This window comes from Clupea harengus, chromosome 1 (genome assembly GCF_900700415.2).
Source record: "Clupea harengus chromosome 1, Ch_v2.0.2, whole genome shotgun sequence".
Taxonomy (NCBI): Eukaryota; Metazoa; Chordata; class Actinopteri; order Clupeiformes; family Clupeidae; genus Clupea; species Clupea harengus.
The window spans coordinates 7640360-7658678 of NC_045152.1; the positions used below are offsets into that span (position 1 = coordinate 7640360).

At 46.4% G+C, this 18319-nt stretch overlaps 1 protein-coding gene across 1 annotated transcript in view; it reads right to left on the reverse strand.

Annotated features, from left to right (window-relative positions):
• Positions 1 to 11919: 11919 nt before the first annotated feature.
• Positions 11920 to 18319, reverse strand: part of epn2 (epsin 2) — a 47179-nt gene continuing 40779 nt past the window's right edge. Inside the window, exon 10 of the transcript XR_006151813.1 lies at positions 11920 to 11941. The gene's annotated coding sequence lies outside the window, so the exon portion shown is untranslated. The remainder of the gene's footprint in view (positions 11942 to 18319) is intronic.

An 18319-nucleotide genomic window follows, 5' to 3' on the forward strand; every position in this document is an offset into this window, starting at 1 on the left:
ATGGAGGCACATTGAGAATCACAACATGCATGTAAGACATCGGAGGAAATGTGATACCATAAGCACAGTCAGGGTCCTACTCTGGGGGGAGGGATTGCAATCTATATACATTCAGTCTGTCTATCAATCTATCTACCCATATGTCAAATCTCTCCTAAATACAGTTTGTTAGATCCTGTAGGATAGGACAGCATTTTGTCTGTAATGATCTAAGATGGTACGTTTAATGTATGTGGCATGTGGATGGATGGGGTTTTCTGGGGGAGGAGGTTATTTCCACCCCGCCCCAGAAACACAACGACCTCACGGAGCCATTTCTCAGCATAGCAGTGTGAGTATGATTCAATGACCTGTGGGACCTGCGTGTGCGTGTGCGTGTGCATGTGCGTGCGTGCGCGCACCTTCACTTCATGACACATCACCAACTGTCAAGCTAAGAAATGAGGCACTGTATATGTGTGTGACCTGTATGTGTGTGTGTGTGTGACCTGTATATGTGTGTGTGTGTGTGTGTGTGTGTGTGTGTGTGTGTGTGTGTGTGTGTGTGTGTGTGTGCACATTCACTTCATGACACAGCACCAACTGTCAAGCTAAGGAATGAGGCACGGGGGTGCACCCTGTGTACATGGCTCTAGACATGATCCCTGTGCATGATAGCCACATCCCACATGCAGTCTCTCAGCAAACACTCTAAACCTGGAGCAGCACACAGCACAGTGACAGCATGTGGTCTGGCAAGGCTTGTGTTTCCATACATTTGAGCCTATGATCTTAGTGATTACAGTCCTGTGATCCGTACAATAGAGAGCTGCAGGAATACGAAGTAGTGAAGACAGGTAATCAAGATGACAAGAATAATAAGTTAAATTAAAAGAATAGAAAAAATGACGAAGATATCTTCATATTGAACGTGACAGAATGAGGTGTGTTAGTTGCCAGATTGAAAGCTCCTTTACTGGCCAGATTATGCAGCACCTTCATTACCAGATCTGTGGGGGCGCATTTGCTCTACGTGTGCAGGGGAAACCAGCCGGAGGCCCTGGACTGAGTGTGAGTGCAGGGACAGAAAATGGCAGCCTGGGCCTCTTTGACAGTCAGTCAGTTAATAAGGGTCCTGCAAGGTCTTCCACAAACAGAGGCAAATTGCCGTGGCAAGTGCCTCCCTTGCAGAACGGAATAATGAGAGAATCTTTCTCTTTCTCTCTCTCTGTCTCTGTCTCTGTCTCTCTCTCTCTCTCTGTCTCTCTCTCTCTCTTGCCCAGGAGGCCTTGGTGCGCCGGGAGAGACAGCGCTCCCACTCGCTCACTGATGCGTAGACCCAATCACAAACGGTCATTAAATCGATGACGCATGTGGGCCCCAGCGCCTGCTCCTTTTCATCAGATCGTGAAATCATCAAGACAAAAAAATAAAGAAAAAATCTAATTTGTATTTGGGGCCATTTTGATGTACACAATTGGATGCGTGATTTTTGGGTGGCAAATTAAAATGTCAGTGCTCTAATGCTCTAATGTCCCTCTGTGACTTCTTTTTCCCCAATGCTGTATATTAGCCCTCTCTGCCCCTAGAACAACACAAGATGTGTATCGGTTCAGTTTCACTGGACTCCCTCCTTCAAGGCTAGCAGGAGAGTCTGTGTGTATCCAGGCTCCCATATTAGGAGATTCCAAAGCCTGCCCTCAGATTTTTTTAGGCTGACTCTGTTGCTTGGGGTGTTCTGTAAACGAGATTGTAATCTGGAGCCTGCAAGGCATCCAGCCCCCTGTCATAATGCAACCTCTGTGAGCACTAACCGTACGTGAGAAAACAGCCCCGACGCCTCTAATAGCAAAGGCGTCTTTATGAGCCATAAAAATGGGTCTATAGGCTGCTGGTACAAAGAGAGCGGTAGAATGATAAATCTTCCCAGCGGGAGAGAGGGTAAAAGCTGCGTGTTGATGATAAGGTAGAGAGGTGTGGTGCGAGACACAACTATCTACCCTGCTCTCGGCACATGGCTGAATCAGAAAGCTAAATTTCCGGATAGAAGCTTTGGAATCTCAGGATGGTCCTCTCCCACTGGGAATGCTGGAATAAATACAACCCCCCTGGTCCCCACAACTAGACACATATACACAACCTGTATACCCTCTTTCTCTCTCTGTCTCTTTCACACACACACACACACACACACACACACACACACACACACACACATTTGAATAATTTATATCCACACTGAATAAAATGGTAAAACAGGACATGAACAGTGATGTTCAAATGGAGCAGGTAGACTGGCGCAACATGAGAACAGAACACGAGAAAAGCACTTTAGATTAGGGTGTAGATAGCAGTGTCTTCACCCAAACATAAACAATGGTTTTCATGACAAACACACAAACATACACACACACACACACACACACACACACACACACAAGCTCCCTATGCGATGTGACTGTAATCCGTAAGTCAGGCTCAGGTCAAAAGTCATTCAGACTCATCTGCTGCTGTCATTGGTGAGGACAGAGCAGGGACACCGTCTCCCAGAACACGCCGTCCCTCCTCTCCTCTCCTCTCCTCTCCTCTCCTCTCTTCTGTCTGCACATCACCCCTGATCTTCTCTCCTCTCCTCTCCTCTCCTCTGTCTGCACATCACCCCTGCTCTCCTCTCCTCTCCTCTCCTCTCCTCTCATCTCCTCTAGACTCCTCTGTCTGCACATCACCCCTCCTCTCCTCTCTGTCTGCACATCACTCCTGCTTTCCTCTCCTCTCCTCTCCTCTCCTCTCCTCTCATCTCTTCTGTCTGCACATCACCCCCGCACTCCTCTCCTCTCTTCTCCTCTCTCCTGTCCGCACATTACCCCTGCTTTCCTCTCCTCTCCTCTCTTCTCATCTCTCCTGTCCGCACATTACCCCTGCTTTCCTCTCCTCTCTTCTCCTCTGTCCTGTCTGCACATCAACCCTGCTCTCCTCTCCTATCCCCTGTCTCCTATCCACCCATCTGTCTGCACGTCACCCCTGTGAATCCTTTTAAAAATGATCCACTCCTGGTGTGGCAGCTGCAGGTCAAAGTTACTTGAAGGCACTATGCCGCTGAACCACAGACATTAAACTTGCCCCCTATCTCTCTCTCTCTCTCTCTCTCCCTCTCTACCTCTCTCTGGGCAGGGGGCCTGTGAGTCCATGCTGACAGGCCATCTAGGTTGAGATCTGTAGTCTCCGCCTGTGTTCTCTCAGGGGACATGCTGTGGTGCTGATGAGGTTGTTGACACACGTAACCCTTGCATCAATCAAAAAAGAACATGAAACAAAACCCCCCCAAAACCTCCAACTCCAAGCCAAACTCCAACAAAAACAGGCCTTCAAAAGCCATGGCCAGGCTCTCAAAGTGGTGTAAATATTTAAAAGCCCTTAGCCATTTATGCACTGGGCTAAGGACACATTAAAAAGCACCAACATTCGTACCCTGTACCTTCCTCAGGGTGAAGCTTCAAGCTAAATTGATGGACAAAGCACAGCAAGGCCGGTACAAGATTTTTACAACAGACGCCAAAGAGCCCATCATTTAAACTGCACACCGAAAAAAAAAAAAAATCGAATTTATAGTGAAAACGTCCCTGTCACTGCCTCTCTCCTCCGAGTAGTTCTTCACCCAAATAATCAGCGTCAGCACTGACACGAGAGGACGCCCGATGCGGCTGCCCGGGGTCACATGAGTCATCGCACCAACGGGCCGTGTGAACATACACTAGCTCACTCGCTCGCTTCTTTCTCGGCAAACACAGATTGGTGCCCGGGAATCGCATGAGAAATCTCCTTTCTTACAGTAGTCCAAAGGGCTGTGGGGTCGTGGGCGGGCCACTACGTCACCTCTCAGAGGAAAAGCCGATGAAAATGAGAAGAGAAAAAAATATCAAACTGACCACAAAGTGGACATGAATCTAAGCACCTCATCTCCCTCTGTGTCTCTGACGTAACGGAGGTAATGTGGCCGAGCCCGTGGAAGCCACAGGAAAACCGGAGCAATCCGCGGCCCACGGGGGGATTAGCAAGTATGTTAATCACTACAAGATAAGATGGAGCAAAGGCTCATCGGAGGCCTACTGGAGAGTCATTTAGCCAAGATACTCCACCGGTTATGATTCCCTCCGCATGGTCCAGTCTGCCAGTGTCAAATGACAGATGGCGTACTGACGGTGGTGTTACAGTAAAAGCTCCACCAATCCCAGCCGGTTTTCACTGCTTTAGTTCCAAGGCCCACTTGTCCGTGTTGTTGTGGCGGTGCTTTGTTTAGATTTTTTAAATGCATCATTAGGACGATAAAGTGCGTCTTCTGTGGCTCTCAGGCTGTCAGGAATGACTGATAACTGCTTCACAAAAGCTTGTCTGGACGACGCCGGGTGAAGAACTATAATGCTGCACTGCCCTTAGAACAGTTTATGAGATCATTTTACTCTCACTTCATATCCTGACAGAGAGGGAGTCAGTGATTTATATGTCAGAGTCCCACATATCACAAATACCGCTGCTGGGTTAGAGTATTTGTGTGTGTGTGTGGGTGTGTGTGTGTGTGTGTGTGTGTGTGTGTGTCTGTGTGTTTCTGTGTCTGTGTGTGCTTGTGTGTGTAATGGCCTAGTCTAGGGGGAGAATCAAAAAGAGTTTCCCCAGACAACAGCCAGGATATGGTGTCGGCTTGTTAACCCCCCCTGCTCCTGGAGTGGAGAAGCCATTACGGCAAATTCAATTTGTGGGTTCTAATGGCAATGCTAAAGTGGCTGAAATTACCGAAAACCATGGCGTCGGACAGATGCATTACCATCACCAAAATACATACCACTGATGGACAGACTTCTTTAGGAACTCTCCCTCTCTGTCTGTCTGCACAGCTCTTAGAGTAGCGGTTTGAAGTTGGTAAACATAGTGGGTTTACTCTCAGACAAAAACAATTCCCCTGGTGTGATATCATCTGAACTCAGGCCAGGGCAGGGGGGGCATGTAGAGGAGGGTGGAATTTAAGTGGACTCTCTCTCTTTCTTTTTTTTCAAAAAAGTGTGTAGCTGAAGGGCCGGTCCCCTCCCCTCCCCTCCCCTCCCCTGCTCTCTCAGTGAGGGGAACACTGGCAGTGAGAGACTAAACACTGACGGTGGCCACAGTAAACGGAGGCCTGCGGTCCGCCTCCAGCTGGCAGCATCTGCTCTCCCCTGAGGAATGGGCTTCAGGATGAATGACACTTTGGCCTGGGGTTGCCCCCGACCTCGGGCCGCCCGGGCTGCTTCGGATGGCTACTGCATCCCAGCTCCCGCCGTCAGCGGAAGAAAAAGTATTCTGAGAGCGCTGTCCAATCCAAAATTGGTATTGCATGCATTTATGGTGCAAGACGAGAGTAACTACTGGCCATGATATGGGCCTTTTGGATGATGATCAGATTTGAACTGTAGCTCTGGTTATACAGACAAAGTCTGACTGAGTCTTAACATCTTAACAACATGTAAAATCACTATGATGTTAGTAATGACGATGTGACATTGCGAGGGGAGAAATCACTGTGATCCAGACCTCAAGTTGACACCGAGCTGAGTAAGTGGATATGGATTTCACAAACAGTGGATTTAAACAATTGCTTTGCAAAGTCCGACATAATCCCTCACATCCCCATACTCGGTGACAACCACAAAGAAACGCACCAAGCTGGGAAATGAACTCCTGCAGGCGTCTCTGTATTTGCACCAGGACTCTTTTCTCCGCTCCCACCATCCTCCAGAATGCTTCGGCCGGGGAGGGAAAAAGAAAATGGATTGTGTTTTCATGTGGGGTAAATGTCTGAGTCGTCATGCTCTCTCCGAGAAGCCGTGACAGGGATCATATGTACCCGGTGCATCTGTTGAGTTGGCAGAGTTTATGCAGGCATCTGGTGTTGCGCTCGGTGTGTCAGCTGTTGACTCAGTGGACTGTCCCAGTGTGTGGGACGCATGCCCACGCCAGAGTGCCCCTCTTTCGTCACTAGCGCAGCGCATTGCATTGCATCGCATTGCCGTGGCTAAAGCTAAAGCTCAAGCTCTCTAGCGCCCTTTGCCTTCTTCCTTCTCTCTTTCTCATTCTAGCACTTTGCTATCGTTCTCTGTCTCTCTATACCCAGTCTCTCTGTTTACACTTTCTGTCTTTGGCTCTCTTCTGCTCTTCTTTCATCCTATCTATTTCTCTCTCTCCCTCTCTCTCTCTCCCTCTCTCTCTCTTTCTCTCTCTCTCTTTCCCTGAGAAGTCAGATGCAAACCTCGACATCTCGCCATCAGGTGGAAAAAGAGCCATCCTTCCTGTTTTCTTCCAGAGCGTCGGTGCAGATGGATAGTGTCAACAGCGAGGCGGGCTGGAGAGCTGGCTTAAGGAGCAGATTTGTTTTCCCAAGCTGTCGCCGATTAGAGATTTCACAGACAAAAGGGATGTCCAGACCTTGAGGGAGAGGGTCTCGCAGGTCTGTGCAACAGCACATCCATGTGTAAACACCGCATTCCACACATGCTGTCCGGAACATAGGGACAATCATTTATCCACACTTTATTACCCTCTTTGAGCAGGGCTGCTTGTTTAGCGGTCCTAAGTCCGACAATTAGCAAGCTTATATGTAGAATATACAGCAAATCAAATTAAAATCGGATTATCCAATGTTATTTTGTTTGTGTCTGTCTGTGTGTGTGTGTGTGTGTGTGTGTGTGTGTGTGTGTGTGTGTGTGTGTGTGTGTGTGTGTGTGAGAAATGAAGTGAATCCCAGAGTTAAAAATGTATGCAGATATCATCTAGTATGCACAGCAACATCTCTGGACAGTTGTGGTGATTATATAACCACAGTTAAATGTCACGTCTTTTTATCATCCATGCTTTCGCCTCCACACACACTCTAACTCACATTCAAACTCACTCACATACTCACATACACTGACCCATATACATTCAAGAAAATACATAGGCACACACACACACACACACACACACACACACACACACACACACACACACACACACACACACACACACACACACACACAACTACATGCATCATGCATACACTTGCACACAAACACGAGCAATGATCCCTGTGACACCGCTCCACTTGCTGGTGCGCTATAGGGTGGGATGACATCATCAGCATGCTGCGTTAACTAGGTTGCTCGTTACTTAACCCCAGGACCTGTATTTACACGACGCATAGAAAGACGAGGATCTCGGCCCCTTAATAATATATAGACAGGAACCACAGGTGTGTTCCTGGACAGGCAGGGGCCCGCAGGGGCCCACAGGGGTTCGATGCGTCCCCAGGCAATCAGCAGGAGAGGTTTATTGCCCTGTCCATCACGCGCTCATCAGTGGGGCCAGCTGTGATGAAGGGTCACTGCGGCGTCTCTGTCACAGGCCCCGCCCTTTTGTTGAATCATTGGAGACCACCACCCACCGCCCACCCTCACGAGTCACGAGGGTGACGGTCCATCAGCCATGACTAATACAGTGCCATCAAAGCCATTTGCAGATATATGATGACCGCACACACCCTTCTGTGGTGTAGATTTACTGGAATCGCTCTGTTGTGTAGACACTAGATGTCGTGTGGGATATTTTCATGTGAATAAGGAATGGATTTACCAGATACCCGTTGAATTAGTGTAAACGTTATATTTGGGTTACATTTCAGATGAGGTTGAGATTTCAAATAAGAGGGCGTAGCCTCAGTTGACCTAAGGGAAATAATGGGTGTGGTATTATATACCGTGGAAGTCCTCTGATTTGGTTGGGGTCAGAATGGGAGGTCAGGTTTAATAGGCTGGATTGGTCAACCAAGAAAAATATAGATGGGAGGTGCTAATTATAGGTCTATTTCCGTTATACATCTCTTTACTCTGGCTTAAATACTACAGTAAATCTGTTGGAACAACACGTCCTGGGTTTGAGTTTCTGATTGTGAAAATGGTGAAAGACTTAGAATTAGCCACGACACCACACGCTTTGTGCCAGCAAACAGATCAACTACGTGGTCACCGCCACTGGCCAAATTGATATTGTTCAGTGGAAGGACAGTGCTTGCTTGAAGTTGTGACACTGGCCCAGGTTAATAGAGCTGCGGTGAGAGAGAGGAGTTGTTTCTCTGACCTGAAGGGTGGAATATTCATTGAATTGTTTGGCGAGAAAGGTCATTGTGGCTACATTTGAAACACATTACTGAATAAACAGGACAGGTGTAGGATGAAGCCACTGTCCAAACCCTGTCCTTGAATCTTTACACGCTGACATGGCCAGCAGGAATTTCTTCATTCCACAGAGGACCTGTGCTGAAATTGCAGCATGGCGTGACACAGATATCAGGACCTTATTGTACCTCAGCTAGGAATCGACTGTGCTAACAGCCTTGAGCTGAACTGAACAGAATGTGAGCAGACTGTTTTGTTTCTGCCGAAGCATCCATTTGTCCGTCCGTCCTCAGCAGTTCAGTTCTGTGAGGCCAGATTGCACAGATGAAGGGAGCATGTATGTATAGTGTGGCCTAATATCGTAGAGGAGGCTAGACTGGACCAGAGTGAAGAAAAGACTAAGAGTAGAAAGAGTTTCTTTTGTGAGGGATTTCATATTCAGTTCCTTTCTGTGTTTATGTAAGGCAGTGCAGCACTTACAGCAAGCCATTAAGGCACAAATTCTCATGTGAAACATGAATCTGCTGTTCAAATCGAATTTAAAGCCTCCAGGAAGTAGGAAGTGACCACATATAATTGAAATGATTGTATTGTTTTTTTGCAAATTTCCTATAACTGAAGAATCAGTTATCTAGATCTCCATCAAGCCCATTTCGGGCCGAGTACACTTACTGTACAAAGGAAATGTGTGCCGCAAACACCGCTCTGGGAATACCGCTGCTTCCTAGGTAACCGGAGACCGCATGGCTGTTGGACATGTTTACAGGCTTTGACAACAGAGAAGCCGCATAGTGGCGGGTGTGATGTGAGGGCCCCTGACAAATGCCACAGGCTGTGCTTGAGCCATCAGTCACTAATCCACCTGCGTCTTTAACCTTGTGGCATCTGTTGTCATTCAATCTCTCTTAGGGTCTGTGACGAAATGCAAGAGGGAACAGCAGTGGAAGGGGATGGGGGAAGCGTTGCGCCCGTGAGTCATCCAAAACCCAACACTGTAAAACAGACAGACAGACAGACAGACAGACAGACAGAAAGAGAGAGAGAGAAAGAAAGAGAAAGAGAGAGAGAAGGAGAGAAGGAGAGACTGAGAGAGTGTGTATGAAGGGGGAGGTGGGTGGTGGTGGTGGTGGTGGTGGTGGTGGGGGGTGCGTTTCTCGTTGTGTACCTGTTTTCGTTTGCCTGTGTAATTTGGAGAAGGAGACAAACACATGCGGCGAGCAGGAGAGTAAGCGCAGCATAAATTGCCTCTTTCTCCAGTGCGCTGCGCTGTGCTGCGCCTGCCTCAGTGTTACACCGATCAAACCCAATGTGGGTCAGCCAGCCCCCTGCCTGTGTCTTTCCACCCTGCAGTTCCTGCAGCACGTGTGTGTGCAGCGTTTGTTGGAATGCTTAAAGGTATACCCCCCTTTCTCTCACTCTTTCTTTCTGTCTTTCCCTCTCTTTTGCTCTCTTTCTCTCACACATATTCTCTCACTCTCTGTTGGATGCTTTAAAGCGCTCTCTCCCTCTCTCTCTCCATCTCTCTCTCTCTCTCCCCCTCTCTTTCTCCCTCTCCATCTCTCTCCATCTCTCTCTCTCTCTCTCTCTCTCTCTCTCTCCCTCTTGCTTTTCCCAACTCTCCATACTGCTGCAGTTGGGGAGAGGAGTAGAGGGGAGGGGGGGAAGGGGGGGTTGCCATGCAAAGACTCATCTTTTATTTAAACAAAACCATGGATGAATACATAATCATATTCTTTGCCCCCACCCCTCCCCACAAAAATGTATTAACCAACATTTTAAGCCAGAGACAGAGAACTCCTTGCCCGCCCTCTTTGCTCCGCATTCGTGTTCACCCTCGTGTGTTTTGTGTGCCATTAGAGTGACTTGTTTTTTTTTTCTTGTGTTCAAGGTCAATGTAATCACTTGCTGTATTTGCAGTCTTGACATGGTCTGTGGCGCGAGTGAAAGAGAAAGAAATAGAGCAAGAGAGAAAGGGGGAAGAGTGAAGGAAAGTGAGAGAGAGACAGAGAGAGAGAATCACAAAGAGAATAGAGAAAAGATAGAGCGAATAAAAGAAAGAGAGCGAGAGAGAGAGATAGATAGAGGGAAAGAGAGGGAAAGGAAGGGAAGGGAGGGGAGGGGGATTTTCATCACCATGAGAGAAGCCATCGCTCGTCAGATATGAGAGGACAGTGTGTGGGCGGACGAGAGGGTGAGAGGCAGCGGCGGCAGCGGGCTCAGGGCCTCCACTTCTGCTGCCTTTTCTGTCTCTCCGCCCCTGGCCTGGAGAGCCTTGCATTCACAGCCGCACACACTGACCAGGGCGCCAAGGGGGCAGGTGGCTTTGAGAAAAGGGCACGATTAGATTATTAGATATCCCCCGCACAGCCACGTCACCAGCGCCCCAATCGCCCATCAGTGCCGTCAATGCCGCCGCAAAAGACTTGCCCCCGCACATCTCCGATTCAAAAGGGTACATTGTCATCCGTGTCCTATTCAGATGTGAACGATGGCACGAGAAACACACACAGACACACACACACACACACACGTACACTCTCATATATCATGGCCCATTGGGCAGGAGGATGAAGCCATGGAGAAAGACAGAGAGAGAGAAAAAGGGAGAGAGGGAGAGAAAAAAAAAGAGAGAGAGAGAGAGGTAAAGGCAGATTAATTGGAGTGCTGGGTGTTTGCTCCAAGTTAAGAATACGACTATAGTAAAAGACCATGTGTGAGGCTGCTGTGCCTCAAACAACGAGGCATCATTTATTTACAAGCTTTAATTCAGACAAGACGCAGTCCTCCATGCTGAATTGAGAAAGGGCGAAAAGAGGGCACTCTTCGTCTTCTCCCCCCCCCCCCCCCCCCCCTCCCCCCACCTCCACAGGACGTAACCTCACACTTGTAAACACTTTGGTTGCACGCTTCCTCAGAGACACAAAATCTCCTGTTTACTGGTCCCCTTCATACGTGGCGAGAACAAACCAGAGGTCCACTGGACAGAACTCGTTCTCACAGATCACAGTTTCTCTCTCTCTCTCTCTCTCTCTCTCTCTCTCTCTGCACATTGTCATGATCTGATCCAAGCTGACACTCGCAGCCAGTGGTGCTCACAGCGGGGCCGTTAGCTGGAAATGAGGCCCTCGTGTTTGATCGTCCTGCAAACCAAGACGAGCCTTAAAAGGGCCACGTGACTAAGGAAAGTTTTACACACGTTAGTGTTCGTGTGGTTTAACTACCAGATGTTTATGAATCCATTCGGCTACACATGTGGATTATAAGGCATTACATTATCCTGGATGATAGGTCTATTTTAACATTGACTGAAGTGTATGTGTGTGAGGTGTGCGTGTGTGTGTGGGGGGGTGGGATGGTGTGGCAACATCAACATTCCAAACACATAGAGAGGGATTATGTTCATGGATACAGAAGGGAAAACCAATTACTGCGCAAGTGGATTAATTTGGCAAGTGCTCGTTGTGATGGTAAATGTATGTGACTTGACTTGGCACTCAGCTCTGAATAGCCCTGTTGGCAGTAGATTGATGAACGTGAGTGTGTGTGTGTGTGTGTGTGTGTGTGTGTGTGTGTGTGTGTGTGTGTGTGTGTGTTTGTGTGAAGTGCAGGTAGGGTGTGTGTATATGTACATGGCAAGTAGATTGATGAATGTGTGTGTGTGTTTGTGTGAAGTGCAGGTATGGTGTGTGTATGTGTACATGGGTGTAAGCTGTAGTTTTGGCCTCAATATCTACCTTTTTATGTATTTTTTTCAAGCTGTATTTGTGTGTGCGTGTGTGTGTGTGCTTTGTGTATTTGTGTCAAAGAAAGAGAGACTGTGCATGTGTGTGTGTGTTTGTGTGTGTGTAAGGGGAGGGGGAGCTCTCTTCTGTATCTTTGAAGTATCTCCCTGAATGTTTGTCGGTAATGTATCTGACTAACAGCAGCTAAAATATCAGGTTCAGTTTACACAAGATCTAGGGAATGGGGACATTTTATTTTTGCAACAGTGTGGTTCTGCACCACTAATCACCACACTGAGAACATCAGGGTTACATGAACTGTGGAGGACCTAAATAAAAGAGTCACCTTCTGAGTTACACCGGCGACACAGAGGCAAGGCTTAAAGCTGCTATAATTGATACTTGTAGCTAGTTAGCCATGTGCAGTGGAACCCTGGAATTATTGGCAACCTCATTTGATATGAGTGAAAAAGGCAGATGAAAATCCCCCTTACTGTTTATCAAATGTTGACTTTACTCAGCAAATAAAGACATTATTCCACGTGAGCCCATTACCACAAGATAAAAAGTCACAGGTGACCACAATGAATTTTGTTCTGAAAAACATGTGTTGCAATTATTGGCACCCCCTTTTGCCAACAGACCAACACTGAGTCGTCTCTTGTAATGATGCAGAAGAAGGGATTTAATTATTCCTCAATGCAGAATCTCTTCAGATCTTGCAGAGTCCTGGGTATTCTCTCTTCTTGAGCTTAACCCACAGTTTTCAATTGGATTCAGGTCAGGGGACTGGGATGCCCATGGCATTTTGATTTAGATTGTGTGCTTTGGATCGTTGTCCTGCTGGAAGATCTAACCATGACCAAGTTTTAGCTTATTGGCAGAAGCAGACAGATTTGATTGAAAACCACCTGGTACTTCCTGGAATCCATAATGTCATGTATGTGAACAATACTGACAGGGTATTTGGAGAAGAAACCACTCTGCAGCATCATAGACCTGGTATGAGGTAGCCGTCTGTATTTCTGTGCCAAACCCACCTTGAGCATTTGGAGTCAAAGAACTCAATTTGTGTTTTGTCTGACCACAGATCACCACAGCCCCAGTTTAAAGTTTCACTGGTGTCTGGTAAACTCTAAACTAAAAAAAGATAGCAAAGAGTTTTTTTCTGGTATACTTTCCAAACAGTTTGTTGGCATGAAGGTGATGGCTTATGGTGGAGACATGGTGACCCCAAGATGCTTCCATAGTCTGTAATTCTGACTCTGTGGTCTTTGGATATTTTTTGTACTTCTCTGACTATCCTCAGAGACTGCGGCTGCTGACTAAATAGTGAGAGAATTGGTATTTTTTGCTACTGAGCTTCCCCTGAAGTTGCAAACTGTAGTTTACTTTTACACCACTGTCGGAAATACAAATTGTGCTTTGAGACGCCCTAATGGACAGTGGTACACGTGTATTTGTTGACAAGCCGAATATGGAACCAGCTAACACTTAAACTAAAAAACTAACTAAAATTAGTTAAACATGCGTGGGACCATACATCATTTACATTTCCTTAATTCAAATTTCTTGGGGTGCCAATAATTGTGACATTGGATTTTGTTTCAAAAATGTAGTTTTCACCGATAGTTGATCTATTCTCAGATTAAATTAACCTCAAATAAAGGTAAGATTCTTTTCTATTTTCAATAGAATATTAAGATTAATAACTGATAAAGCGAGATTTTAGGGACATTATAAGCCTTTTCAATCATCTGTAGCAAGGGTGCCATTAATTCTGGAAGGCATTGCATTTTCACAGCTAAGATATATGCCATCAATATGGCTGCTATGAGCACGTAAAGGGTTTCTAAGAATTTGTAAGAGTTTCTCTGTATTTCAATGTGGTTAGTCTGCATTAACTAATCCAGAGAGCCTAAAAAGAGAGTTATTTTAAAAGACACATACTGAAGGGAAGTAATGGCTAAGTCTGACTGAAGCTAGCAACAAATGCTAACATTGCTTACAGCACCTTTAATGGCATTTCAGTCCTAACTGGAGTGCAATAAAGGCGCAGTCCATGATTCTGGTGAAAGGATGTTGACATTTGTGCTCAACAGCTAATCAATTGACACCCCCCTTCCATGTATGTGAAGCAAAGTGTTGATTGGCTGGAATTGTTTATGGCCTGGTCTGAGCTGCTGTGTTTGTCTCCCATTCACCGCGGCAACACTGTGTACAAACACCGGAGTTTATCTTAGCACACAGACTGAACAGAGAGCTTGAGGACCATATGGAGCAATTCACTGAATTTGACACAAAAGTGTATTGCGTCCCAATGGCCAACGGCTCCTTTAATGTGGGCTGGGGCAGGTTTACAAATGGAGTGGGCACTGCTCAGTGTGTCAGGCCAGGCGGTGTCCTTGGGAATTGGCACTGAGCCGTGAGGTGGAGTGTGTCATGGAGGATCCATGCTGCTATGTGAAGAGCTCTTTCTCTCCCTTCCTCCCCACTCTGCGCTCACTCTCTTTTTCATCTCTCTCACTCTCTTTTTCATCTCTCTCACTCTTTTTCATCTCTCTCACTCTTTTTCATCTCTCTCACTCTCCTCACCTCTCCCTCTTCATCAATACTTTTTGGTTATACTTGTAGACATACCTTTTTCCCTTTCTTACCTTCTATCACTGCATCTCTTGCTTGAGTACCTGTCTCACCACTCCTCTCTCTGTCTGTCTTTCTCTTGCTGGTGTACCTGTCTCACCACTCCTCTCTCTGTGTGTCTTTCTCTTGCTGGAGTACCTGTCTCACCACTCCTCTCTCTGTGTGTCTTTCTCTTGCTGGAGTACCTGTCTCACCACTCCTCTCTCTGTCTGTCTTTCTCTTGCTGGTGTACCTGTCTCACCACTCCTCTCTCTGTGTGTCTTTCTCTTGCTGGAGTACCTGTCTCACCACTCCTCTCTCTGTCTGACTTTCTCTTGCTTGAGTACCTGTCTCACCACTCCTCTCTCTGTCTGACTTTGTGTTCTTATAGCAAACTTCTTCCTTTTCTGTCTCTCTGTTCACCTCCAAGTCCCTCTCTGACCCTCTTGATTTTCAACTCTCTCTCCTCATGTCCCTCTGTGGAAAGGTGAATTTCCCTTTCCACCGTGAACAGTAACATGGACTAATTAACTCACGTTGCCCAGCAAAAGCGGGAGAAAGAGACGGTACTCCCATTGACCCGCAGGAGCGGGAGAGAGAGAGAGACATTGCACGCGCACACACACACACACACACACACACACACACACACGCATAGCCATGTCTGTCGCTAGCTACCCATACCATGCAGCTGTGTGCATGATGGGCTGTGAGAGTTTGGCGCGAGTTCGGATGTGAACGCCATTGTTTGTCTGCAACGCCATTGCTTGTTTGCAACGCGGTATAACCGCAATATGAACTGAAAGTATAATTCACCATTATCACTGTTCACCTGTTTATTATCATTACATCCATTATCATGTCATATCACCTTTACTCGCTGTTTCAGCATACAACCCCGGTTAATACATCCATACAGACATACTCACAATCACTCCCGTACTGCTGTTTGTTTGCGGAAGCGCGCGCCGCTAAGGTGTGGTATTTCTCCACGTCCCACAGGGGAGGGAGATGGTAATTGCCATGAGGGGTGTTTGATGTGATGTTTGTTATGTATGTTTGTTAATATCATGGGTGGTATGTGTATAAGGTGGAAATATGGTAAATGTATTGTTATGGGAACATTGGTAAGCTTGGTGGTGGATTAATGTCTTTGTTAATGTAATATATGATGTGAATTATAGGACTAATGCAGGGAGGGTTACCCCACTTAGATGGTTCGATCCGATTGGAGCTTATTGGTCCAATCTAGCCTAATGGGGAGCATTATGAAAGCCTGCCTCATTCCTTTGGAAGGGGTCGGTGTGAGGAGTACTTACTGGATGGAAGATGAAGTACATGCGAGTTGAAATGCTGTTGGAATACTTTTTGAATACGGTTATTTTGCAGTTAAAACTAGTAAGCTAGTTGCGAGTACGGTTTAAGTACTGATTTATGTTTGTTTGTTTTTGTACATATGTTTGGTGCTGGAGCCAATAAATACAAATATATATATTTTTCTACAAGAACTGTCATCCCGTGCCCCGTGGTTTGTTCCTCTCCACCACTATCTCTAGTCGCCACATCCCCATAACGTGGGGTGACCGAGCGGTCCCTCACACCCTCCCTCTGTCCTTCTCTTTCCACCTTACTTGCTTGGGCTTGAGCTCTTTAAATATCAAAATAAAACTTTCTCCATCTTGACTTCTCTCTCTTTACTCCCCTTCTATAACTCCCCGTTTTCCATCTCTCTCTCACAGTGCATTCCTTCTCCCTTTACTTGTTTTCAGGCCACCTCTCTTCAACCATTCCCTCTATGGTGTAATCCCCAGTAGTGTATGTCCAATAGTGTTAGTCTGGAGGCCAGGAATCAATTGTGTCTGTGCATGTGTGTGTATTTGTGTGTGTGTGTGTGTGTGCATGTGTGTGTGGTGATCAGGTGAGGGACACGCATGGAAAAGCCTCATGATGCAAGATTTAAAGTGCCAATTAGGGGTGCTGCGGAGTCACTGCGCACCGCAACCATAAAAGCAACAAGCCCCCTCCAGACTCTCACCGCCCAACACAAAGAAGCACACCTCAACGGTCCTTAATGGTCTTCAGTACAGCCGAGTCCTCACACCAGCAGGAGAGAGTCCGGTGTGCAGATTAGGACAAATTAGGCCAAGAGGGAGGGACAACATATGAAGAGGAATATGGATCGATGGATAATTCACAGTCTTCAGAAACAGTCATGGATGATGTACTGTACTAATTGATTAAAAGTCAAAAAGATTTTCAATGTTTGATTTTTGAGAAGTGACGGTCAATTATACTATCTTTCCTCCCTCTGACATTCATACAGCAAAACGAAAAGTGGATTTTATTTGTTTCTTTCTCATTTGTGTGTTTGTTTGTTTATTTATTTGTGTTACTGCAGAGCCACTTAGTGGTGCTACTCATTGTGCTTTTCAACCACTTCACTCGCGCATTCAGTGGTGAAGGACATATAAAAGTGGAAAGCTTCTCTTTTTCTCAGGAGGTTAGTGTATCAAATGTCATTCAATTTCCTTCTGACAGAGAAGTTTTTGTAAAGCTTTTTTCTTTTTTTTTTTCACCGGTGGTAGTTGAACCAGCATGGGAGGAGGGGGCTTGGGAGGGAGGGAGGGAGGTGGAACTCAGTCTGATAAGTTTGTTGCTATGCAACCAGACGGTTCTGTATGAAAGCATTACCATCCTCGCCGTGCAGAAACCTAGGAGAGGGAAAACACAGAGCGCTTCAGTGCAGAGATAACATGCACTCTGCCTGAATGCTGCAGCACTTCAACACGTCGCCACATTTCAAACAAGCCTCAGTATCATCAAAACGGGAGGGCTTAGGAGTGTGTGGCACCCAAGTGAGTTTGTGTGTGTGTGTGTGCGTGTGTGTGCGTGTTTGTCAATGACACCTCAGGCAGGGAACAAAGGATAGCAGACTAAAAAGGGTCTGTTGCAATTATCCACTTTTCCCACAGGAGACACTCCACCAATAACAGAATCATTCAGCAGTTTCTTCGTTGCATCCTCAGCTCTCCTATCCCCCGTTGTCCTCGCATCAGATTTCAATAGTTTACTGTGTAATCTCAATAGTTTAATGTGTAATCTCTACGCTCTCATGATACAGCTTTGGTTTTAAATCATGGTTCAGTGCAAAAGACAGAGGTAGGTGAAGTATCATGGATTTCTTGTTTTATAGATTTACACTGTCCATTTGTAACGTCAGGACCACGTCATCAAATATAATTCATTCTACTCTGTCATTTAGTCTCCCTTTCTCTCTCTCTGTGTGTGTATGTTTGTATTCAGCTCACACGATGATGCACGGGAATATTCATATAAGCATTGACTGTAGAGAACACACACACACACACACAGAGAGAGAGAGAGAGCGAGAGAGAGACAGAGACAGAGAGAGATGTTGATGAGAGAGCTAAGCCATACTATCATGACTCATCTGCCAAACTTCTTACCATCTCAGCAACACCCCTCCGCGGCCCCCCCCCCCCCCCCCCCCCCCCCCACCCCAGCCTATTATCCCTACCTTTTTGTACCAAGGACACAGATGTGTCAACACACTGGTCTGTGGGTGCCAGTCAGAGTAGGACATGTTATGTAACCTTGCCATTTTCGATCTCACTCCTTCTTTCTCTCTGAATTTCTAAAAGGAAGCCTCTCCCTCCTCAATATAATTGAATAAAAAATGTTTCATATAATTGGAATTTCCAACATTACCAACATGGTTGTCAAGCAGTTCAAAATGGAGGATTTCGACCTGTTTTTTTTTTTCCGGTTTGGTTTGAAAATAGGGTCATGTTACTAATC